Raw genomic sequence first — 25,543 nt, forward strand, 5'->3', positions numbered from 1 at the left:
GCATCCAGGCAGAGTGGCCTGGGAGGTGTGACAATTCAATATCTGTTTTACAGACAAATTTAAAATACCTTCCTTCCCCTGGAGAGAAGGCAGCACGGTGAAGAGCTGTTTATATCCAGGTAGAGAGATTATCTCCAATCCACTGGGAGATAAAAGCTTTCTTTCCTTTTCCCCCTCGTGAGATGACTCACTGTTTGACTTGCCACAATGTGTTGCGTAGAAGTGAAAGCTTCACACTGTGCATAGGAACATAAAATTTGCCGTATCTGATCAGATCTCTGGTACACAGCCTCTGGCAGGAGCTAGTACCTTATGCTTCAGAGGAAGACGAACCTCCCTTCCTCATATTGCACCTGGCTGATTGTATGCTGCGCATGGGAAGAAATTTCCTTCCTGGCATGCCGTACTCTGAGATCTGATTACCCTCCTCCTACCAAGCACTAAAAGAAACCTGGGAGAGTTGTACCGCTCTGTTTTGTTTTGGTTTTTGCTCCTTTAACAGATAGGCAACCCTTTCTTCTGTTTTAGCAAGAGGTCACATGCAGTGAATTGCATTCTGCTGCTATGCCAGATTCCCAGACAGCAGCTTTGGAAAGTCCCAGAGCCACAACTGCATACAGAACTGAATCTCAGTCGGAAAAAGAACTGAGATCGAGCCTGAGAAAGGGTCAGAGCTGACCTAAGGAAGGGACGTCTGCATGGCAGCAGCAAGAATTTCCATCAGCTTTCAACTGCCCCTGTAGCACTGTATTATGTGCCACACAGAAACAAGAAGTAGCATTTATTTATTTATGAAGGACTTAAATTCTCTTCCCCCTGTTGAATTAGGATTACTGGGGTCAGAGTTTTCTGTAGGACCTTTCTTTTTGAAGGGCCTGGGGTGAGGTGTAGATCTGCTTAGAAACATGCAAACCGTCATCTAAAATGCCAGTGAGGTTCATCTTTTGCTGAATACAGGGTTATTCCTGCAGAAAACACACTCCAGACCCTGGGCTGCTGCTGGGCAGCATGCACTTTGACTGCAGCTAAACAAGAAAGAAGTCAGAGTTGATGCAGACAGACCACAACTCATGAAAGGGTTTAAAAGACCATCTGAGGGGTGCTTGAAATGCCCATGCGTGGTTTCTTTTACCTCCCCCTTTGCCATGCCATGCAAGTAATAAATTGCCCAAAGGAGCACTGTCATGTGGAAATCTAACTGGACTTCTGATGTACACTTCACAAGATGAGGCATGAAACAAAACAAAACATCACTGGGAAAATCAGGCCAACATGGACTATATGATAACTTCACATGATGCGCATGCTCCCTTATACATAACAACACAATTAATAAATCACTCCCTGTACAAACATAGATCAAAGTTTCCCATGTGCTCGCAACAGTGTATTTTTGCCTTAAGTTCAACTAATACAAAAGTACCATGTCTAAAGAGAGTTTTAGATTGATCAGCACTTAGACTCAGAACAGCCAAATCAGCTACGTGCACTGGGAGAAACCACGTGTGCTCTGCTGGCAACCCTGAAACAGACCCAACGCTTCACACTGCAAATCAGGTCTCTGCTGGGGTTCAGCAGCATCTCCAAAGCTTGTGAGAAGAGCCTCAAAGTAGTATGACCCAGGACCACTTGTCTTCGAGTTACTGAGAAATGAGCAAACAGCCTTTCTAATTCAGTTTGGCTATCGCTAAAATGAGTGGGTGGACGCGCCACATCTCTCCACCCATGGGGTGATACAATAATTAAACAATTAACATTGTGTTTGGAAGATATAACATGCCATAAAATAAGTTAACTTATGATAAGTTAAAATAAGTTTACTATAAGCTAACTTTTCCGTAGATGGATTCCCTCTTCTCTCACTTCCCTCCCTCCCTGCCCTGGCGCTTTCCTGGGAAGTTAGTTTCTCCAAAAAAGCCCCTTTGGTTGCCCGCCTCCACTGCATGCCCATTGCTTCCTGAGGCTGAACCAGTTCAGTTACAGGAGGCTTTTCTGGGGGCACAGACTGGTGTTGCTGAAAGTGCTTCAGAAACCACCATTCAAAAAATAATTCTTTCATGTGCACTACAGCATTTACTAAACTTGTACCCCACCTTCTTTGCCCTTTCTTAAAAAGAAGCATTTGATTTTGTGAAAACAAGGGCATGAGAGGGTTGGCTTTGCAGGTGAAGGGATTTTACAGCACAGCATACATAGCTATCAGTAGGTCCTGAAAATGCATTCCTATACTCTCCATGAAAGAAAAATTAATCCTGCTTATACAGTTTTTCTTTTTTGGATGCTGTTTCTTATTTTCCCCTCTCCATCTTCTCTTTTATTGTCGTGCCCACGGTGGAGGAAAATGGGCTCTTTTTATCTCTCCAGTTTTATTCTCTGTGAAAGCTAACAGCATTGTCTTCAACTAACAAAGATATTTACCAATCAGAATAAAGTACGGAAAATGAGTGCTGTGTTACAAAACGAAGAAAAGAGTTTTGCCTGCTGAACTGACTGTTGAAATCAGTGGGAAGGCTTTGCTGGTTTCAGTAGGTGTGGATCAGACACAGGGGATGCTGCCTTTCTCCCAATCTGCCCTCTCGGCGGCCAGCGTCGCCATGGACTTCAGAGGGTGAATTTTGACCTGGGAGTCAGACCTGGCTCTGCACCCATCTGTGGCATTGCTCCGCTGGCTGAAATCTGGCAAACTTTCCCAGACCAGCCTTGGTCTCCCTACCTGCGCAGTGTAAAAATAAACAACAGCAAAACCTGCTTGAACTCAATAGCTGAAAGCAAGTTAGACAAAGCCATGTAAACCGTCAGAATCCAGCTCTGCGAGATGCCAGCATATTCTCTAGTCTGTCTTCTGTCAGCTTCCAAGCACCACCTCCCACAGAGTAAAACACAATAATTTATAGACACGTTTATAATCTGACAGCTTCATATGCATTAAACAGGGAGCAAAATTCATGCTCACCTTTCTAGTGCCGCAGGCTGGAGCACTGGTGTCTTAATAGATTATCTACTTCTGATGCTTATTCCTCACCTGAAGTCCTGTTTCTAACACCTGTTACGCTAGCTACCTTATAAATGGTGGGAGCAATCAATTCTCATGCTCCAGGGCACTAGCTGATAACACTCTGGACTGCAGAAGAAATCCACTCTCTGTTCCTTTCTATTCTTGCGCAGCAAAACCAAGTACAATGAAGAGGGGCCAATGGGGTAATTTACACCTTGAAGTAGCCAGTAAACTTGTTCGTTCAAGCACACGTAAACACACACACGTGCACGCAGCAGAATGTTGAAGAGGAGTTTAAGCTGATGGTCTCTAAAGAGTTCACTCCTTTTGACAGTGAGCCCCTCAGGAAACTTAAGCATGGTCAGGCTTTGAGGTTGGAAAAACAGAGTGCTCTGCTCACCTCGTATAACCTTCTGCACATAAAACTACACAGCCAGCAATATTTGCATCTGACCACAAACTTCTGGTGGGGTCACAACTTTGTTTTTTGAAGAGATGTAGCCAACCTTGAATCTTGCAAAGCACTCGTGTTCAGCATCTCCTTCTTTGCTTTGGAAGACAGGGTATGCATTTTACAGTATGAGTTGCTATGTATAGTGTATGTAACAGATAGATCTAAAACATGAGGTATAATGTACTGTAGGCTGTTTTCACCTTGACTCATTTTGGAACAATCTGAAGACACAATTCCAATGCAAAGTGTGATGTACAGTACCACTGAGAACTGCTGTTCCGTTTTAGTTTCGATATGAGGATGCAGCCACACGACAGCATGCATGACGGAAACAGCAGTCGCAGTGAGTTTCACCTAACTTTTTGTTCCACTTTGGTCGGGCACTCCATCCTTACGCCTGGCTGCCTGGCAGGCAGGATGACGAGGCGAGAAGGGGGTAAAGACAGATTTCTCATTTATCTCTGCTTTCGGCCGGGCCGGCAGAATTGTTCTCACTCCCACGCCGAAAACTAGTTTGCGCAGTTGGGCAAACAGCAAAGGGGCCGGCGCATGCAAATCAGCAGCTGGTTTCCAAACACCCAGGGACAGATGCATCATCACTGGGAGCATCAGGCAGGCCAGCTCTGACTATAGGACAGTACTTGAGCCTTCAGTGGGAAAATGATGCTGGAGAAGTTCAGAAGACTTGAATGTCTGCTATCAACTAGCCCTTTAGGAAATGAAACTCTCCTTTTTGTTATTACTTAACAAAATTCTTCCATGCGATCCATAAAGCATAATACGTGGTTCTGCCTATGATAGTGTACGTCAAGCAGGAGAGGGGCATGAGGTTGTGTTTTTCTCTGCGTTTCTGTGTAAAGGCAACATGGTCTGGAGGAAAAACGTAGAATTAGATTCAAATCCTTCTCCCAGGCCCTGCCACAGCAACTTTTTAAAAGTCCCCTCCTTCTGTCTCACTTCTTCATTTGGAAAGCCAGACTACCAAAATGCAAAAAGGTGTCATGGGGCTTGGCCAGTTAAAATCTGAAATGCTTCGAAAGTGCAAAACGCTGCACAGCTGCTTCAAATGACTATGGTTCAATAGTCCCACAGTGCTGTCTCTGCTGCTCTCTAGTTCCCTGTTGCTCTCTAGTTCCCTGTTCAGAGGTTATTGATTGTTGCTGCAGACCAGGCCCCTTGTTCTGGTATCGTGCTTGAACCTGCCAGCACAAACCATGATGTGCTGCTCCCCAAGAAGGGCTGCAGCGCTGAGCTCAACAGCAGTGTGCCGACCACGCTGAAGGCGATTTCAAATTAAAGCCCAATCTGGGCACTGAGGTCCTCCTGAGGCAGGAATTTTATGCTATCTCTGCAGGAGATACCGCGCCGATCTCTTACCGCAAGTGCCTTCCCCATAGCTACCAGAGCTGGCAGGCTCCCATCCACAGGGCGCTCAGCAGCTCTTCAGGACTACCTCTGCTGCTGTGGACGGTAAAGGCAGGAAGATTAAGGCCCTTGGTTTCTCAGGAAGCCTTTCTAATTCCTCAGAGGAGGGGAACAGGCGAAAGACAGCTGTGGCATGCTTAGCTATCCCTGTGCAGATGGACAGCCTAAATAAGTGCCTTCTGAGACTGCTCTTGGGTTGGTATACGTATGGAAGATACAGACCTACCACAGGATAAACCCCGTATCGCTGGTGGTCTATGCATTTGCTGTCACGAGCAGGGGACGGAGATCTGGTGTGCAGTGACGTGCCTGACCACTTGCCCTTTCCAGCAGGTGCCACTTGACCCAGGTAGTGGAGAAGCAGTGGCCATTCATTGCTGCTGGCCCACAGGGATTGCCCCATCCTACCGTAAAGAGCTGGCTCTGCAGTTTGAAGGCCCAGAGATAAGCAAAGGTAAAAGAGGAGGAGAAGGTTAATCCCGGCTAATCCTCAGAGAGAATTATTTGGGAGGTGAGTACAAACTGGTACACGGGAAATGGATGGCAGCAGTTGAAAATGCGCCTTTAGAGGTCTTGTTAAGGAAAAAACGATTGGATAGGGAACAGAGGAGTCGTGTGATGGGCAGGAAGAGAGACCCCAGTGAGGCTTGCATGTCCTTTAAAAAGGTCTGAGACTGCCTGTAATCAGAATGACAAGGCTTTGGGAAGCTTCACACACTGCTGGGAACAGAGGGCGAAACAGCTTTTTCAGTAGTAATCTGAAATAAAAGGCATAGGCTCATGTCTCCTGCTGTCCTGTTGAACAGGGTATTACCGGTAGAGCACAAGTGAGGGTAATGCTGTGTGCACTGTGTCTGCTCTGGGGCCTCTGTGTACGCAGACGTCTATAGAAACGAACCCAGCGAAGGGCTGGGACGGGTTTCTGCCACGCTGACTTTGCTAGCGGGGTGCCCTGTGACCCAGCCCTCCTCTTCGCACTGTCTGTACAGAGACCCTGGGAAGTTGACGCACCCGAACCCCTTAGGGCTTCAGGGTCATAAAATAAATAAAATTGCTTTTCTAATGCAGCCTTTGGAAAGCCCGTGAGAAACATATTGATTGGAAAAATGCTTGATTAGAATGATCAAGCTCTAAGCTCTCATACAGGGAAATAAATCTTTTCAATTCCCCACACCCAGTGCCAAGCTCAGCTTCCTGGAAGCAACGATGGCCCTTTCTGGAACTGAGGTGAAAATCCCATGTTCCATCACCTCCCCTGACCTGCTGACATTACACATGGTTTGCATTTGCTGATCAAATGCACAAGCAGGACTCTAAATTAGCTTGCTGGGCTGAGATAGCTCGCTGATTAATGATGGCAGATGAAGTCACTGGTACAAAAACCCCACAAAATTTGAAGTCCGTGTAAGCGGGAAATGAGGGAGGAAAGGCCGCACTCTACAGAATTCAACATGAAAAACATATTCTTTCTCACTCTATAGCCTAACCCTTTTCCTTTGCTGATACAGGCTAATAAATGAAGTAACTCTCTGACACAAAATTACTCAGCTATGTCTAAGACCCCCTGCCCCAGTAACAGAAAAGTCCCTGAACACTGCAGATCAATTCCTGAAGTCCCTAGAGTTGTACCTGATGTCAGAATAAAGCCTCAAGTACAATCCCAGTCATTTAACGTGGCCAGTTGTGCTGCATTTCTTGTAACTGAAATCAGTATTTGACCCATAGCAGCTGCCTCTCTCCTTTCTGTTTCCATCTGCATCATCTGGAGTCAGCCTGGAGAAAAAGTGGACCTTAGGATGTAGCCCTTTTTCCTCTGTGAGCTGCCCCGTTTTGGAATTAGTCACAAAAAAATGTTATAACGCTGGAGCAGTCTACCTGCTGCTGACAAGCAGCTTGTGGCCTGAAAAGAGAATTCACCCAGGACGGGGCAAACCAGCCTAGGTAAATGGTGCTGGTATGCGTGAAGTGGCCAGGGTTTGAAGTTCTGTAAGGGAAAAGCTACCAGCCAAAGCAGCGAGCAACCGCAGAGGTGATGAAAAGACCAGCCTGTTTTCTAGGCATTCATTCCATGAGCCATGTCCAAGGGCTTTCAAGAACCGTGCAGGACGGCTCCAGCGTCCTTTCGTGTTGTTTGCAAAGCCTTCCTAGAAGACTGACAAGAGCTCTCCTTCCAGGCAGGGAGAAGGCTGGCTTTTTGCATCTGGGCACCACATTCAGAGGCGGCCAGAGCCTAACAGTGAGTTGGTGAGCCGCGGGCAGCACAATGCCGTTCAGCTGACTACGGCTGCTCAGCTGCTACTGCCGTTGCTGCACTCAGGAAAGAACTTGCTTGGGTCCCAGACGACCCCCTCTCTTTGCTCATTTTGTGCCTATCATAGGGCAGGTGACCACAGGATTCCTACCAGAGCGGCTTGTGCAACACAAGCAGCTGGCAGGGGGATGGGGAATGGGGAAATGTTGGTTTGGATCTGCTCCCAGTTATAGTCTTAATCCACTCCTGACTTCTTCTCAACCAATTTTTGGCCATTTTCCATGGAGCAGACATTGCTTTCCTACTGCTCCCTTCCAAAAGGAGCTGAAAGAAATGTCTTCTGTTGCATTTTCCCTTGTATGTGCACAAACCATATCCTAAACAAAACTAGCTGAGCCCTGACAATGGCACGGGTTAGCTAGCTCAAAAGTGTCCAAGCTGCCAGAAGCAAGCAGTTTTGCAACCAGAAGTCAAGGAAATTATAAAAACTTAAATTTTCTTCTCAGCAACTCTTTATTGTTTCAAACCAATTTATCTTAATCCAGGTGAAAATTCAGGTCTAAAAAACATTCTCTACAGTTTTCCTGTATTGGATACGGCCACTGTTGATACTACTATTAGTAATACTTGCACATTTACGCTACAGAGTGCCTTTCAACTGCAGACAGATTAGATTGTTAAATCTGTTTTATACAACTGAGGCACAAAGTCATTGGACACTTGCCCATACACTGAATCTGTTATAGGAGGGATCGAATCCAGGAACTATATTCTGCTCCTTTTTACAACTGGACAAATGCAGAGTATCTTTACACCCTTAACGCCTAGTTTTCCTTCCCACTTCTTGGGTCACTTGCTGCATCCTGGCAACAGTAATTTTAAGGTAAAAAAACCCACCCTGCGTTAGAATTAATTGTCAATACATGCTGTTTCTTTCTTTTAACACAATATGGCCTTGATCCCTGGCTGGGGTGTTGAAGATTTGTAAGTAATTAGAAATAAATTGATCTTGGTAGTCTTGACCTACATACGGTTTTACCTTAAGTAAAGGGTTTTACCATTCAGCTGACTATGGCTGCTCAGCTGCTACCGCCGTTGCCACACTCAGGAAAGAACTTGTTTGGGTCCCAGCCGACCCCTCTGGGTCTTTTGCATGCTGCCTAATTTCTGTACAGTGGAGAGGGGTGCTCAGATTATTACCATGCTAACGCTATGCAACAGTAATGCCGGTGATCAAACTGAAAGCTCCGGTTTTAGGTACCTGATCAACACTCCAGGAAGACGTGAAACACTGAAGAAATAGTTGCTAGCTGCAATGAATACAGCTGGTAAAATTAAGATGGTTCCTTTCAGCAATTTATCATTTTAACCTATCATCAGCTAGGTCACCTCGATCTTCCAGTGGCTGCAAACTTAGAAGTGATTCTACCATTTCGGAAGAGAGAAGTTAGGAAGCCCTTTTTGTACAGCTGAATCAAGTGGAAAGTTTTGAAATCTCAGTTTCACATGCCAACAAAACACCACCACCAACATAGCAAGACATTGTAATCCTCCTGTATTAAGAAGCTGCTTTCTTCTCACAAGGAGATTTTGTTCTCAGAGGCTCACATCCTGAAGAAGTTGGGTCCCTTTCCCTTGAGGAATTTTGGCTGGGACTTTGTTTCCTAACTCAACTGCAATTGTGAGAGCTGGGGAGGGGGGAGCGTGTACACAAAGAGCATGTTTTCCAGGCTGTTTCCAGGGAACGTGAGGCCGGTTCCACTACAGAACGGTCTACGGCGTGACAGCAAGATGTCATCTGTTGGCTTCCTCTGCACTGGGGCTCCAAGCCTTGCGAGCTGCAGCTGCACTTGCGCTGCTACTGTAAAAGCAGATACTGGCAGCACAGCCAGAACCGTGGCTTACTTTGCCTGTAACCATTAAGCAAATCAGTGTAGAGAAAATTTTACCACCAGCATGTGGTAAAAGCATGTCATACTTCTACTATAACGGATTTCAGTTTTGGACCTCTGTCTCTTGCTTATGCAGGCATCCTCCTTCAGACTCCTAACCCAGGAGGGTTATAAAAGCCTGCTTCAATCCACCAGTATATGAGTTCTTCTATGCTTTATGCAAAGACCTGCCTTCAGGTGACATTAAATATTAAATAATTGGGGGAAATGGTGCAAATTACAGCTCTGGAGACTGCATGCTGTGTTCAGTTCTGAACCGCATCTTGGGCTTTGAAGGTAAAAGACCACTCTTAGCATGCTGCAGACATTTCCTGCTCCCAAGATGTTGCAAACCAGAGTTCTGACATGCTTAAAACTCAAGATTTAGCTTCATTTCTTGATGGTTCCTTAATGAACCAAATCCCTGCAGCTCTTACAAACTGTCAGTCATTTCTCCAAGAAGACACTGCTGTCCTAGAGAAAGGTCAAGTGCTTAGAACAACAGCTCTAGATGCCGGGGGTCCTTTTCCACATCCAGGGGGCCAAGGAGGCCACTGAGATGGACTCCAGACTGCACTACAACACATCACCCATACAGAAGAAGTAACTGCATTGCATTCGCATGGGGCTCTTTATCTCTACCCTTCCAGTGGAACTTGCACACAGACAGGCTTCTTGTACTAAGGTACTTGTGCTTGAAATACATTGATAATGAGAACAAATTAAGTGTATGCTCTTTGATTATCAGATGATAAATTATCATGATTATCTTTGCTGCAGCTTGAGAATTGCTTCCTCTCCAGGGTTTAACTCCTGCTTGCTCTGAAGCTAATCAGCACACTCACTAACTTCTCATATTTGGCCTACTCAAAAACTGGCTTCCGCTTATTTCTGTGCCAGTCCTATGAAGTTGTGGCATTTCTTCTATTTGGGGCTACTTAAAAACATTGCCCAAGGAATCAGAAATCAACTTTATTAATTGGGACGGCAGGCAAGAATCTGTTTGGGAGCTTGTCAGATTGGAGCTAGGATGCTGCACTGTGTGTCTCAAAGGCGTGTGCATCCTGCAGTCAGAGGCACGGCTGCAGCACTTGCAGTCATCCCCGGGGTGCCCTCTGAACTAGCTCCCTGTGGTGCCAACCACAACAAGGGCTCAAGCATACGCTGCATGTTCAGCACAGCCTGCCTGACACCGTGGGAGCTAGTTCATGCTGAGGTCTGTGGGTACTATGGCTTCGGCAAATTCTCGGACAGCTGTGACACCGACTCACCTCTGACTGCAGTGCAGATACACGCTTGTGTTGGCTAGAGCTACCTCTCTGTGGGAGCCTCAGATCTCACAAATACACACTTACAGTTTCTCCCCTCTGGCTTCACAGGTGTCTTGCTGGAGTCCTGTGCTCGAGGGAAATATCCTCCCTCCTGAACTGGGTATATTGGAATCCCTTTCTATTATTCTGTCTGGTAAGAAGAAGAGAGAACAAAGATGGTAATTTCTATCTCAGTGCTGGGATGTCTGTAATCACTATACTGTCCTCCAAACGATCTCCTTTCAGGCCACAGCTCGACAATATGTAGTGTTCAGTGACAGTGCTGACTTAGTATTGTTTTATGGACACCCCTTCAATGTGCCAATGCAATTGGTGGAGTGGCTATGCTGTGATCTTGATGAGAGAGATAATCTGTATTTAAGTACATAGGTACATTGGTTTCTGCCAGATCAGCTTTCTGAGCTGATTAAGAGCACAACTGCACTAACAGTTAGGTCAACGCAACTGGCAGGGAGGTGGCAAATTGCAAAAAAGAATAACAGCTGGATGCGGTGACAGAGAAAGGAGGAAATGCTTCAGCTAGTATTGTTATAGAACATGTCATGTCACTGAAAAATGCATGGGCTCACTGTATTACTTGAGTTTAATCTTGATGAAGTCACCGAGAAAGGCTTGCTTCCAGGGCTGGAAAAATTATTGCAATGTCAATAGAGGCAAATAATTTACCTACACATCCCACTAGAGGATCAAGCTTTGAATGAAAAGGAAAACAAATGGATGAGATAATTCACATGGAGGTTCTGTCTCATCCTGCTTTTCAGGTTTCTTGCAAAGGTAAAGGTGCTGTGAGAGAGACCGCATACCTAGTAACAATGGGTAACTGATACCATCACAGATTCACAATTCTTAATACTCTGAAAAGTTATTATGCTATTATAGACACCTAGTGACCTCGACATCAGTGAAGCTATCTTGTGCTGTGCTTCTTTCCACCCTTCCTTTCCCACAGGAAGGATGGGCATCCCTGTGCTTGCCGTTGCCAACAAACTCCTTGCAGATGTGCCTGGGGAAAGGGGACCTCTGTCTCTTGAGATGAGCATCGTGTGCTACAGCTGGGAGTCCCAGAGCTGAGTTGGGATTGGCTGTGGAGCTGTGGCAGCAGGGAGGGCTGAGAAAGTTACCCCTCTCAGTCTCACTAACAGCAGCCCCTCTCTTGAAGGGGTGAGGGCTAGCAACCTTATTTATCTTAGCTTAAGAATTGTGAAAGAGAATCAACTGATATCACCTGTCAGAAATATTTAGTAATATCTAATGGCTTCTTTACATGGCTGACAGTTGTGCCAGGCAGTATAAAACATTGAATAAGGAGGAGTCCCTGCCTGGAGGACATTACATATAAACAGACAGGAGAGGGAAGGGATTGAATGTACAAGCAAAGTGAGCAGCACGATGATGTGCTTACAATACCGGTCCCCCTGGGAACCAACTGAAACTACTGGAATGCCCCCACACTTTTAAATAAGTGGATATTGTGAAAATGTAGTTGAAATACTTTTTCATCAACTTGTCTAATGAAAATTTTCATAGTAGTGCTCCCCCATATTTTGGCAAATTTCATCCAGCTCTCTGAAGGACACTTGTGAAATTACTTATCTCTTGCAGAAATCCAGATTTCTAGGCGTATCTGTTCACACACCACTTCTATTCACAAAAACTTGGACAATCACAATCATGTTGAAATCAGGAAAGGAACAGAAGTGTCTCTATAAAGTAGTAATTTCCTTTCTATTCTTTCGATGTTCAAGACTTGCTTGATTTACAAAGTCCAAACCAGTTTAGCTTCATTCTTTTGCATCACAACTTCCAAATCATCTCAAGTTTCTGCTCTTCTGGGAAGACTGATTCACAACCAACCTGCACAAGATGGAACATCTTTTTAAAAATTCACCATTTGGACCTGCTGGTCATGTGCCTGGACTTGTCTGAACTTGGCCATCCCTGATGCCATATTTTCTGTCCTACTAAGAAACACTTGCCTGGATATCCCCTTTGGTTAAGCCCACTGTGTCACAAATTAAGTATCCATGAAAGCTGTTTTTGCCAACCGTACCAGCAATAGCAATTTTTGGAAATGCTGTTTAGTATTAGATCGGAGGAGGGGAAGTTTATCGGTAACTAGAGCACAGGAGTCAAAGCCAGATCGCAACAGGAGTGCACAGCTTATAAGCCTCTCAGGCTGTGGATCAGAGTGTGCATGTTTATGAGCGGGAGATGGCAGGGAGTGGGGTGAGTAGAAAGACAGACTTGTGAAGTAAAGATAGTAGGAAGCAAATGTGCACATTCGGGAAGGATAGTGAACTATGTTTTGAAGAAAGGATACCTTGTAACCTAACTTTTCAGGTTGCCCTAACTTTTCCCTTCGTGCCTGTTTTTATAATTCCCACATTACAGAAATTACTAAGCTAATAGATACACGTGGTCAGTGCAAAGCAAGTTGACATTCCAGGTCTTTCCTTTTTTCTTAACAAGCTACAAGTGGAAAACTACTTTTCTGAAATGCTTTGCTTATTAATGTGATTTTGATTTTTTCACATGGCTGGGGTCAACTGGCTTAGCACTGACAGCATGGTACAGAAATGCAGACATGGGCACATTGTCAATTTGGCGTGGCGAGGGGGAGAAGTCTTCTTCAGCAATTTCACACAAAATGACATTAGGGAATGCAAAGTGCCAAAAATTTTCCCGTGAAGCCCTGAAAAAATCTGCAGACTCTAGATGTCTCACACCACTCTGGCAGATAATAAACACAGAGCATATGGACTCAAATACTGTATGTTCATGAAAACACAGTTCTCTGTTTGACACCATGTAGAGTTTCTGAGGACATGAATGCAATTTCAGAAAAGATTTACACTCTTGTTATTCAGGTGTTTGGATAACCAAACAATGGAAATTCAGAAAAAGGGTTATTTGTGGGATGGTTTATTCCTTAATAAATTGTAGCATTTCTTTCTTATACCTTCCTCTGAAGCAGCTGGAATGGGCAACTGTTAGGTTGGTCCTGTTTAGTATTATCTCTTCCCTCCTCTAACCAATTTTGTTAATCTCGGTCCTGAAACACTACTTCACTTGGAGATTAACTCTCAAAAGAAAGCACTACGATTAATTTTTAACAAGATGTTTCGTTGATGCCTCGTTTCGAACTTTTTCTACGTTTCTTCTTCCCCCTGCTACCCCTGAGGTGTGCACAGCGTGTGAAGATGAGATGTCTTTTCTCAGCCCAACCTCACCCTTATTCATTTCGTGCTGTCACAGTCATGCTTTTGCAACTCTGCTGACGGAATCAGGTAGGAGGAGGCTGATACGGCAAGAGGAGTCTTTTGTTTGCACGTCAATACCTTGGTGTTATCAGAAAGAAAACAAGGAGTGAGCAGTGTGTGTTGAACAAAAAAAAAATCACAGCACTGCTATTCAGCTTTTCTCCCCGTCTCTCCCAGAACTATAAGTAACCCTGTGTGTAAGAGAAAGGCTGGCATGCAGAACAAGTGTCGCTTCACTGCCTCCCCTTCGTTGCTAAACAGCATTCTTGCAGCAATTATAACAATTGCTAACCTGGAGAAATGATACTGGGAAACAGGTTGTTCTCACTAAGGGGCATTAAAAACTCCAGATAGGAACTAGCTGTGAATAAAATAAGAAAAACATAACATAACAACAAAGAATGGATCTAGAAGAACGGGCTGAGACATGCATTACTAAAGCCAAAGAGTCCAAGACAGTGCACGCGGAGATTTTTCTGTGTATCTGGGCATATTGCTGTCTCTTTAGTTTTGTGTCCAGAGAAGGGATTTTCATGGCAGAGGGCAAATCAGCAGAGAACTTAGCCCAAAGCTGCACGTGAAGTACCAGCTTTTCTTGAGACATAGTTCCTTTTCTGCTGTTTTTGTTTTTCAGGTAACGAACACACGAACACAGCCCCCAGACTGTATTGTTCACAGTGACAGATGCACTGTTGACCCTGACTGGGGAAGAAGGAGCACAGCTCCTCTGCATCAAACTTTCTAGTTCTCTCTCTAATTCAATTCACTGATCGTTTTGAAGGTCGGAGTTGATATTGTTTTGGCACAGCCTGCATCTCCATGCAACAAGAAAGACCTTCAAGGCTCAGAGCTTTTGTTGTGTACAGAGGAATGCCTCCCGTTGCAGCTTCCCACCAGGTTGGTTGGTCCCACAACTCTACACCCTGGCAGCTCCAATGCACATACGTTTCTGCCAACTATTAGCCTCCACTAAATCCTGTTCTTCCACTGAGGACGTTCCTTCTCTCACCACGGGGATAAGGAGAGAAAGACAAAATGTTTGAGTTCTTATTTTTGCATGGTGCTCTACTTTAACCTGCAGAAAGATCACACTGGTTTTTCAGTCTTTGCCCTCTTGCTTACGTGACGCTACTCACACGGTTATCTTTTAAGCCTGGGAAGCAGACACTTGAATAAAGCAGCATTAACACACTGGATGCACCCTCAGGGTGTGCACCCAGTCCAGAGCGTAACACTTCAGACGACCCATTCATCTCACCATACCCTCCAGCCGCCTCCAAACAATTTGGGCATAGTCAAATCCTAGCTATGAAAGATTCTCATGAACACATCATATTGACCATGAGCTTATTCCACCCAGCTGAACGTTAAACGAGTGATCAGATAATGCCTGCTCTACGTTTTGAAAACACTGGCTTTCAATCCTGAAAAGCATGTCTGCGTCTCCTGTGGAAATCAGTGGTAATCTTGACAATTTAGCTGCAGCACTAAGAGTAGTATGTAAGGCAACAAAAGGGAGAGAAAAGTTTCCCAGAGTACCAGAAGGCTCACATTACTCATTTTGAACATAAGGTCTTCCTTTCGTGTTAATTATCAAACCACTTTGGTGTTTGGAAAACACTGTATAAGATTCGATGCTGCTTTCCTGTGTTTCCATTCAGCTTGACCAACTGTGCAAGTGGTTTTAATCATAAGAGGTAAGAGAAAGAGAGAGCAGCACACCTGGACCGGGCAGGCTGAGTTGGGCTGAACAGCAGGACTGCTCATCTTCCCTTCTCTCATCAGAATGGGAGTCAGGATGGAGGGACACCAGTGCCTTCAAAGAAATCTGGGACCATTTCTGTACCTCTGTCAAAGCCTAGTGGTTTCTTTGCTCTCTTGGTTTGCTAGAATCCGTATGAAATTTTAAAAATGGTACTGGCATACCATCAGGGTGCTTGCCCTGTCCAGGATTCATTTAGCATCTCTGCCAACCTCTTAAAAAGACATAAAAGAGGAGACAATTTTTAATCTCCTTTCACAGTGTGGTTGCCAATATCACAGGCTAAAGCTGCACCTCCTCAGGAAGAGGGAGTTGAGTATGTCCATGGCTGCTCTTTCCTAATTGGCAGGCACAATGGAGGAGCCTTTTGCTTGCCCTGATAAGGTCATTTGCATAACTCTACCCAAGTGGCTTTGCATATATTTTTTCTCTTCTTTTTCCTTCTCTCTCTACTTCATCAGTTCTCAGACATTTCTCCTTGTGTCAGAGAAGCCCTAGAAAGGCCTTATCTGTAGTTAATCCCAATATTCATTCTATTATACACTTATTGATTTATTTTTATATCTTGTAAAGAGCCAGTGTACATTTTGGTAACTCTATTCTTATTTGCACAATGCTAAATAAAGACAATTGTGCTATTAATGCAAAAAGAATTCTGCTTTCTCTGTATAGGTTTCTTTCACATTCAGTCAAAATGGCTGTGCGTTTTCGTTCCGCTTTTAAATGAAAGCTTCCTAAGGACATTCGTTTAAATTAAACAATTTAAATTTGTTCAAACTAAAAGCAATACTAAACAAAAGTATAGGTGATATTCATACTTGCATTGTCAAAACTGAGATAAATGTAAAATTGCAAAGCAACCCTCATAAATAGTGGAAAGGAAGATGAATACCAAAGTGCATCAATTTAAGTAAATATGACATTGAAGTAACAAGACACTGAGGGTTGGACAGTTTAACCCATGTTCTTGTGAGCATTTACTTACACAAGCCATTCCGGTGATTTTAGCAGGACGTCTCACTTGGATAACTGCCTTCCAGGGAAAGAAAGGGCTGAAAAATATGTCCTTTTCTTGGTTTAAGTTTGTTTTTTTTTTAAATACATATTTTTAACCTGAGAGGTGGTGTCTCTTTATTTCCAAATTTTTTCTTCTGGAAAGGATTACACTGAAATTTTGACACATTCTGAAGTTCTCACTAACAATACAAGCCCTCACCTTGTTTTTCATAGCAGCTTAAAAATATCTAGTATCTATAAGTCAGTGGGCCTGTTTGTACAGAAAGACAGAATGCAGTTATTTCACTAACTACAGCGGCTCACATGATGAGGCTCTGCTCCATGTGAAGGGCCAGGAGGTGCTGTCCTAATTGAAATCAAATGATCTTCATCATCTAATTCAACAGGCCTGCATTTATTATTCTGCATAATTGTAGTGTCTCAGTTGCAATCATAAACCAGGACCCCAGTGAGCTTGGTAACGCACACAAGCAGGAGAGAAATTATATTTTTGTCCAGAGTTCCCTTAGATTGTAATCTCTATGCAAGAGGATGTAGTTTATTGGTATTTTTCCCAAATCTCCAGCTCATAAAAGCTAAAGAAAACAGAAATTATGGGGTAACACCATAGATTTTGCTATAAGAGGCAGCATCTTTGTCTCCATAGGCAATGGGGTGAGGGAAAAAGTAAAAAAATAGTTCATGGCACCCAGGAGACTGGTGAGCTCCTAACAAAGTTCGTTTGAATATACAAAATCAGATTCAGTGAAAAAAAGAAAAAGGAAAAAAGTGCAATATTTCAAGGTTGGCATTAATCCACTGCATTCAAGATGCAACCACTTTTTGGTGCTTTGGTTTCACAACAGTTACTGTAATGTCTACTTTGAGTTTTGGGGTAAGCCAGGTTTTGGGGTAAGCAAAATTTTACATAATTGTTATGAGAATCAATTTGATAATCATTGCTAAAAGCTCTTTTTTTTTCAACTTATAATATTTTGGAATAACAGTAAAAATTTTATAGTGTTGACCTCTTCTAAGAAAAATTTTGTTTCAAAGACAGATGCTTTTATATTATTAAAAATTAAAGTCAAGAAAGTTTACTGACAGATAAGCTCTATTAGTGATTTAACTTCTGAACTTCACTATTTATATTTACAAATTAACAGTGCGAATTCTCAGTTTACTAATCTGCCAGTTGGATCATTTTTTGCAGCCTTGAGCGGTTTCACTTTACTTCACTGAAAATATTTAATAGCCAATCTGTACTGAACTCTAGTTTTCCCAAGACTTTATTATGTTTACACAGTATATTACAGAAGATTTCCTAGTGTATTATTAAGCATTATAAATACAAACTAAATTTATTGAATGAACAATACAGTGCTTTTTCCTGGACTTTGCGTAGAACGCTTACTCAGTTTGTCCAAGTACATGGTGAGGTTCACGTATTGCCTCCACAGCATGACAAACACATTTTAAAAAAACATGCCATACTACGCGGATCTCCCAAACAAACATCTTAGGACCTAATGGGGTTTAACCCAAAGCCTGCTACACTCAGTGGAAGAGCTTAGTCCTGATTTGAGTGATTTTAACTGCAGGTCTGCTCATGAGTGCACTTCCAGCTTGACAGTATGTGCATCTGTTCAGCAACCTTTGCACTGTCTCAGTTAGTTTAGCTTACCAATCGTCCAGCTCCTGCCTGCAAAGCACATATTGGTGGTCTGCAGAAAGCTGGCTCTCCTCCTTGTTTTTTCCATCTGCTAAATTACATTACAGACTGCTAAAAATATAATAAATACTTTCCTACGATTACTTTCCCACGTAAACAGCTGAGTTATTTGCCACAGGGATACTGAATGTGAATGGAAGGGAAGGTAGGTCTGTGCGCTGCTGCAGAAGGAAGAAGCTTCTAGCAAGGAAGACACTGGTCAAGGGACCAGGAAAACCCAAGTTCAGCCACAGGCCTCCTATGTGATTTGGTACAAACCACTTCTGACCTAGGAAACCCACACATACTGAATGCAGCCAGGAAGAAACTCTCACACACTTCAAGACAACCATTTCATCCCAGCTCTAGTTACCAAAGCTGATGTGGTTACGGACAGGTTGTCCATGTGTCTGCTGCAAAAACACTATTCACTCTCAGATACCAATGAGCAGACCAAGAGTCCCTGCAGATTTAATAGCATTCTCCTGCAGTTATCCTCTCTGCTAGCTATAGGTTCATCCCCTTTCATCTTTATCAGTATTTAGTAAAGTCATTCATGCAGTCCCCAGAGTCCCCACTTTGCTAGATGCTGAATGTGTTGATGCATATGCAAAGCTTGTGTAATTGAATGATCAATGTACACACAGGCAATGTTAATTCTGACATTTCCTCATCCTTGCAACCTTAGTAGCTGTAACGCGGAATATATATATTGAGTGTAATTTTTTCCCTTGTTTTTAAAGTATCAGTAATGGTGAAAAAAACCCTCAGAAATTCCACCATGGCATCATAATGAAACCTGCATGGGTCAGCAGCAGGGCTAGCACTTTTAGATCAAACCTACAGACCTTTGCCACTTTTTGCCAAGGAGGCAACTGACAGCAGCAGGAATACACCGTCGTTTGCTGTAGGAACCAACACTGGTAGGAGGGCATGAGACACCTTGCCATAACCCTGACTCATTTTGCCACCAGGTTGGGCCGCAGATGTATGTGACAGCAGAGGAAGGGCATGGTTAAGAAATCCATCCTCAAGTTCATGTCCTTCTCTCTCCACTTCTAATTGTGCCAGTCCGCAATACCAGTCTCTTTGACTAGCCTCCTTGCTCCAGGCTCTTCCTTCGACCCCCAAGTTTGAGCTCTTCTCATTTTTGCCTGTGAACAGGCAAACTCCTCTCCCATCCACAAGGCCCAGCAGAAGGGTATTCAGAGCACAGGAGAGACTACCTCCCTTCCTTCAAGCCTGTTCCAGATCTTAGGGCATTAGACATTTCAAGAGTTCAACACCGATGTGTTGTTCTCTGTCCTGACAAAGAAATTAACAACCACAGCAGTAAAAAAGTAGAAAAGCTGTAAAACTATCAAAACCAAGTTCTTATCATGGGAAGTGTCTGGAAACCTGAAAAACAAGTGGCGCAACCATTCACCCCACAAAAAGAGCTTGTCATTTTTCCCGGATGCCTTCGATCCATGGTAGGTTACAGAACATAGGGACTGATGGCTACCTATAACCATGAAGCTGTTTCTTTGCCCTACCAGGGGACTAAAAGCAGTGCCTCATTCCTGTCTGCCCCATAGCTGAGAAGCAGCACTTGTAATTTGGGGTGCCCTATCAGCCAAGAAATGACAGCCAGCTGGGCGATCTCTGCAACCCAGTGACTGGCTGGCTGGGCCAGCTGGCCAGCCTGCACACATTTATGAGTCTAGTCTATTAATCAAACTGAAACAGTTACTGCTGGTTGAATGAAGGTTGTATTGAAATTATACTGTATTATACAGTAACAATAGTTAACAATACAGTAACAGTTAACAATAACTTAAAAACTAAAGGCTTAAAATGTCTGTCTTTTGTAGTCTAGGGGAAGCAGACCTAAAGAAATTCCTCCAGGACTTCGTAGTTCAATTTAATATGATCTCAACTTGAATTTCTAAAATAAGACAAAGAGAAAAGTAATGAAGCAAATGGAAGTGCCTTCACCAGATTCGAGAGGATGGGCTCTGAAGAAAAACGGGAACATTCAGGTCAAAATTTCTGGAAGATTATTCTCTTTTCCATCTTTTGGTAAAAAATTGCCATGGGTTCCTGGCACAAATCAACATACAGAAGAATTACAAGCAACCAACAAATCCATTGTGCAAGCAAACAACAAATCCCATTGTGTAGGCAATATTTAGGCAATTGATCACAAATGGAGACGAGAGTACTACCAAAAATGTGGTTTAAGGAATGTTACCAGGAACCAGTAACTTTGGGGGGGGGAATTGTAAAAATCATTGTATGATACAGCAGACAGCATGGAAAGCTGAGGTATTGTAGGGGCAGAAGAAACATTTTGAAGAGCTGAAAGGGACACTGTGGAGAGCAAAGGGTAGTTTGGTGAGAGAGAAGCTCAAAGCATTGTCTATGGGGCAGGCACACCTCTGTGCTGACAGACTGACAACTCTAAAGTCCTACCTCCTCATACAGTCAGCTATCACTGCTCTTGACAGAGGAGATGTCAATGGGGACATAAAGAAGCACTAGCATCATGACATCATATATGAAGAATCTGAAGCATTGAAAGGCTAAATGGCAAGAATTGTGGAAGGATGTAGGTCATTTTCAGTTACCTTATTGGGTAACATTTAATTATTGGTTTCCTCAAGTAAGTTTCATACTGCCAGCCTTGGACTGACTGAACCACTGTTGCACAGTCACAGGCCACAGCTCCTAGGAGGTCACCAAGCTCTAGTCTTGCCAAGCCACAACTCCCACCTGAAATGATAAGAGGTCACTGCTGGAGCATGGGGTGACATTCATAGTAACAGTTACTCGACCGCCAGACCACTCTTTCTGTACCAATGTTAAGAGCAAATCCCAGCAAGTGATACAAAGTGGTTCTCCACAGACTGCCAGGGACAGCCATGGGCTCAAAACCAGTATGGCTGCAGGACCTCCATCTTCAGGAAAGCAATGGGTAGGAGATGGGCAACATCATCAAAAGATGGGGTTCTTCCATGAGGCAATGGCTTTTTCCTCAACTGGTTGTGAGCTTCAGAGCCACACTTGGTACCCAGCTCGCAATGGGACATTTAACTACAGGCCTTCTTCAGACCCTGAGAAAAGCTGACCTAACTGACCCATAAGGAGTCGCTCTGTGATAAAAATTAATCCATAGCTTCCCGGGACCTGAGTTCCACAACACCAAACGGCAGTGCCCAGCCTTAGTAGAGACTTCATCAGTCAACAGCAGTCATGGGTTTTCCAGCAAGCGGTTCCCCTGTCCTATCGCCCCAGATCACTCAAGAAAGTGGTTGACTCTTCCTGCCGCCCAGCCTCCTCCGGCAGAAAGCACCAGGTGACAACGCCTCCTCAGCTGCTGCGGTTTGCGGGCTCAAGCGTCTCCGTTATCTGCCCCTGCAGCATCTCGTCTAACAGGAAGCTTCCCCAGAGTTTTCCATCACAGGAAATTTCCTGTGGGGAAGCACTTAGTAAGCAAACAAAGAGTTCCTTGGTACGCATACAGCTGTAAGAAAAAAAAAATAAATGCTGAAGAAGTGCGGGTAAGGGTGCTAGGTTCCAGGACCCAGACTCTGTGAGGAGAACCATGCTACCTGAGAGGCTGGGCTTTGAAATCACCAGGTGAGATCATTATGCTGAAGTTGGGCTCGCAAGGCTGAAGTTCAAATGTTATGGTCAGCTGCTGTTTGAGCTCTCTGAAGAGGCAACAGCCTTAACGCTCCATTTAACACAGGGCTGCAGAGAGCACAGACCACAACCTCAAGCACCATTTCAGTGGCCTTTTCCATGGCATCTTCTCCAGCAAGGCCAAGGACTGGGTACAGGCAGAGGGCATACAATTGTCTTTACAGATGAAGTTGGGAGTGCAGTCTAGGATGTATTGCCAAGCGTCCATATCAAGCCCGCTTTGCCATCACATAATAATGGGTTTGACACCGCCTGCCCACAAATCCCGCCTCATGTAGGATCTAATCATGCTCTGTACATACTATTAGAAAAAATACATTTCTCTCCAGACTGTCCAGTTTCCCTATTTATAAAATCTGTGCTTCTGGTATCTTTTTCTTTCTCTCCTCTACTCTTTCTGCCCTTTGAACTACACTCATTTCTTCCTATTATCCAGTTGTCTCTCCCCTCCTTTTTCACTATAGCATTTTATGTTAGCATCCTGTATCCCTCCTCAGTCTTTGTCTCCTCACTTCTCTCTCCAGAAGCAGTTCCCCTGCACCCTGCAAGTGTCATCTCAGAGAGGTTGGGAAAGAGATGCACGTCTGCTAGAGGCAAAAGTAAAAATGGCCCAAATATAAGGGTCTTCCATGCTGAACACCTGGCATTCAATGCAAGTTTCTGGCATCAGGCAGATTTAATGCAACACATGGGATATGGCTCAGTCGAAGATTTGAACTTGTCTGGGACAGTACTGACATGGGAAAACCCCGCTGGAGAGTACAGCCTGACTAGCAATGTCTCATAAATACTGCAAGGTACCAGGCTACAGTGGTGTACAAAATGCAAGGACCAAGCACATGGGCATGTGGGACCAAACTTGAAGAGGTCTACTTCTAGTGGCACCAAACCTTGGGATACTCCCATCTACACCAAGTTAGTCTATGGGGTGGGCACAAAGTACAGCAGTATGAGAATCAGTGACCTGTAATTCTGCACCACACTTACTTGCTTGTTTTTTGGCTACGAGAGTAATCATCTGCAAGTAGACAACTCCGATTTAACATTTGATCATGCAGTGGGTTTTTTAACTGTCTAGTTCAGGCTTGGCTCTTGAACTATATGACTGCAAAAGGCAGCACCGACTGTTTTCCACCCTATTCTAGTTAATTGCAGCTGTGGTAAAGGGACTTCTGCCAACACACCCACAATGCTCTGCTCCACAGGAAGTTCCCAAGATCTCTTCCTGCACAGGAAATTTCCTGTGGTCCAACAGACATTCCTCTTGGCTTTTATCACTCGCATACATTTGTTTTGGCAAATATCTGTTCTTAAGAACAACAAGAAACGGACAGAGCAAAAGCAAACGCTGCTGTAAAAAAAAAAAAAAGCAGTTATGGTTGGGGTAACAACCATTACCAAATTAGCCTCTGTCACCCGTGAAAATATACACTATGGGAGCTGACTTGTTGGGTTTTCTACCTAAAACATTATTCAGAAATAAAACCTGTTTGATGCACACAGATGCAATGTTTTTAAGTTTTCGTAAGTTTTTCACACAAGTTTTCTTTGCCTTTTCAAAACATCTTACTGATGCAGTTTCCTAGAAATGTGCTAGGCAGTGTGAAGGGAATTCTGAATCTTTCCTCTTCTTGCAAGTTTCATGTAATTATGGCCCTAGTTCTGAACGTACCTCATCATTATTAACATCAGCAAAGTTAACAGAAGGAAATGCTCAAAAAGAAAAGCTTTGGTTATATTTCACCAGACACACCCTCTTGTAATCAAAGCCTCTCCAAATCCTAAATCATTGCTCATAAACACAAGAAAATCAACAAAATTTTGGAAAGAGAAGAGACTTCAGTTTCAAGTTTCCAAATTCTTAAAGTTATGAAGCCCAGGAGACACTGGGTAAGATTTTCAGATACGCTTTCATACTTCAAAATAAAGGTAAGGGCCTAGGGGAACTTCTAGAAGTGACCAAGATGGTAAGAGACCTACATTGCTTACACACTTCTGAAAAACCCAAAAGGCACCTATGTAACCTTCATTCACCAAGAAAAAAAAAAGTTGAAGAGCAAAAGATTTGGACTGGAAAATCTTTTTCACCATGAGGACACTCAAGCACTGGGGCAGGCTGCCCAGTGATCATGTGCAATCTCCATCCTTGGAGGTTTAAAAGACCCAACTTGATAAAGCTCTGAGGGAATTTGCCTGGCCTTGTAGCTGTCCCTGCTTTCTTAGCAGGGGGTAGGAATAGAGACCTCCTGAGGTCCCTTCTAATTTAAATTATTCAGTGATCCTTAATACCTCTGTAAATGTGACCCACTATCCTTTAAAGTCCTAATTTGACATTACTTCAGCCTATAATTTTTCTTAAATGGCAAGGGGAGAGAAAGTTAGAGCTTAATTTCCCATCTAAAATACAGAATTTTTGAATGAACTTCAGTGAACTAGGAACATAAAGGGAATAGATAATATCCTGTGAACTAGGTCTTCAAATAAATTCATGGAATCATAGAATCGTTTTGGTTGGAAGAGACCTTTAAGATGATATAACCCAGCACTGCCAAGTCCACCACTAAACCATGTCCCTCAGGACGACATCTACACATCTTTTAAATACTTCTAGGGATGGCGACTCAACCACTTTTCTGGGCAGCCTGTTCCAATGCTTGATGACCCTTTCTGTGAAGAAACTGTTCCTAATATCCAATCTAAACCTCCCCTGGCACAACTTGAGGCCATTTCCTCTTGTCCTATTGCCTGTTACTTGGGAGAAGAGACCGACATCCACCTCACTACAACCTCCTTTCAGGTGGCTGTAGAGAGCAATAAGGTCTCCCCTCAGCCTCCTTTTCTCCAGGCTAAACACCCTCCTCAGCTGCTCCTCATAAGACTTGTTCTCCAGACCCCTCACCAGCTTTGTTGTCCTTCTCTGAGCACGCTCCAGAACCTCAATGTCCCTCCTGTAGTGAGGGGCCCAAAACGTAACACAATACTTGAGGTGCAGCCTCACGTCTGAGTACAGAGGTACAACCACTTCCCTAGTCCTGCTGGCCACAGTATTTCTTACTATAAGACTGTTCTGAAACTCGATTAGCAACTACAGTCCCATTCATTCCTCACCTCCCTATTTCATCAAGTGCTTTTGCTTGGTTTACTTTAACCTTCCAGCAAACTAAGGATAACAGTCAACAGCAGCATGAGGTTCCTTACTGTAAGCTTTTCCCAGCTTGGAAAACTCTACTGGAGAGTACAGGCTGACTAGCAATGTCTCATAAATCCTGCAAGGTACCAGGCTACAGTGGTGTACAAAGTTCTTATAGCTTTCCCAGAGTTCATCAGCCTGCATATATCACAGAATAGTTGAGGTTGGAAAGCACCTTCAGAGATCCCCTCCAAGTTCAACCCGTGATCAAAACAGGGTCAGTTAGACAGGTTGCTCAGGACCACATCCAGTGGGTTTTGAGTATCTCCAAAGATAGAGATTCCAGATCCTTTCCGGGCATCCTGTTGCGATGTTTGATCAGACTCCCAGAAAAGAAGTTTTTATGTTTAAATGGAACATTTTGTATTTCAGTTTGTCCCCACTGTCATCGCACACCACTGAGAAGAGTCTGACTCTGTCTTCTCTACTCTTTCCCATCAAATATTTATAGACACTGATAAGATACCTCCAAGCCTCCTTTTCTTGAGGCTAAATAGCTGCAGCCCTCTCAGCCTCTCCTCACTTGTTAGATGCTCCAGTCCCTTAATCA

General features: G+C 43.8%; 1 protein-coding gene across 5 annotated transcripts in view; it reads right to left on the bottom strand.

Moving 5' to 3' along the window:
• ETV6 (ETS variant transcription factor 6) overlaps window positions 1-25,543 on the bottom strand; it is a 144,085-nt gene that overhangs the window by 36,235 nt on the left and 82,307 nt on the right. The gene's annotated exons all lie outside the window — the stretch shown is intronic.

The sequence above is a fragment of the Larus michahellis genome, chromosome 1 (genome assembly GCF_964199755.1).
Source record: "Larus michahellis chromosome 1, bLarMic1.1, whole genome shotgun sequence".
NCBI classification, from domain to species: Eukaryota; Metazoa; Chordata; class Aves; order Charadriiformes; family Laridae; genus Larus; species Larus michahellis.